Raw genomic sequence first — 332 nt, 5'->3', positions numbered from 1 at the left:
TGGCAGCTCCCAGGGTCCTTTGGTGTGGCCAGAGCGTGACACACGGCTCCCCATGGCCAAGGCTGGCCCCGAGGGCAGGTGCAGCTGAGGGGCCATCCCTTGATTAACTGCATCTGGGCTCTGCTCCGGATCTGGCACCGTGGCGCTGGCAGCCCCCGGCTCTCCCAGGGCTGGGGTTTCAAACCCCCCTGGCAGCGGGGACGAGAGGATGATGGAGTCGTCCTGGGGTGACGGTGGGACAGCCGGTGCCCAGCTGTGCCCATGCACCCCTGTCTGCCAGGGCGCCGGGGTGGCTCTCGGCAGGCCCCCAGCCGGGGTTGTTGGATGGTCGG

The 332-nt window shown here is 69.3% G+C and overlaps 1 protein-coding gene across 4 annotated transcripts in view; it reads right to left on the bottom strand.

Moving 5' to 3' along the window:
* Nucleotides 1-332, bottom strand: part of GDAP1L1 (ganglioside induced differentiation associated protein 1 like 1) — a 13,236-nt gene that overhangs the window by 3,321 nt on the left and 9,583 nt on the right. The window lies entirely within an intron of this gene.

This window comes from Antrostomus carolinensis, unplaced genomic scaffold, assembly GCF_000700745.2.
Source record: "Antrostomus carolinensis isolate BGI_N321 unplaced genomic scaffold, ASM70074v2 scaffold33733, whole genome shotgun sequence".
NCBI lineage: Eukaryota > Metazoa > Chordata > Aves > Caprimulgiformes > Caprimulgidae > Antrostomus > Antrostomus carolinensis.
The sequence above is the reverse complement of the archived record's forward strand: the minus strand, read 5'-3'. Positions and strand labels throughout refer to the sequence as shown.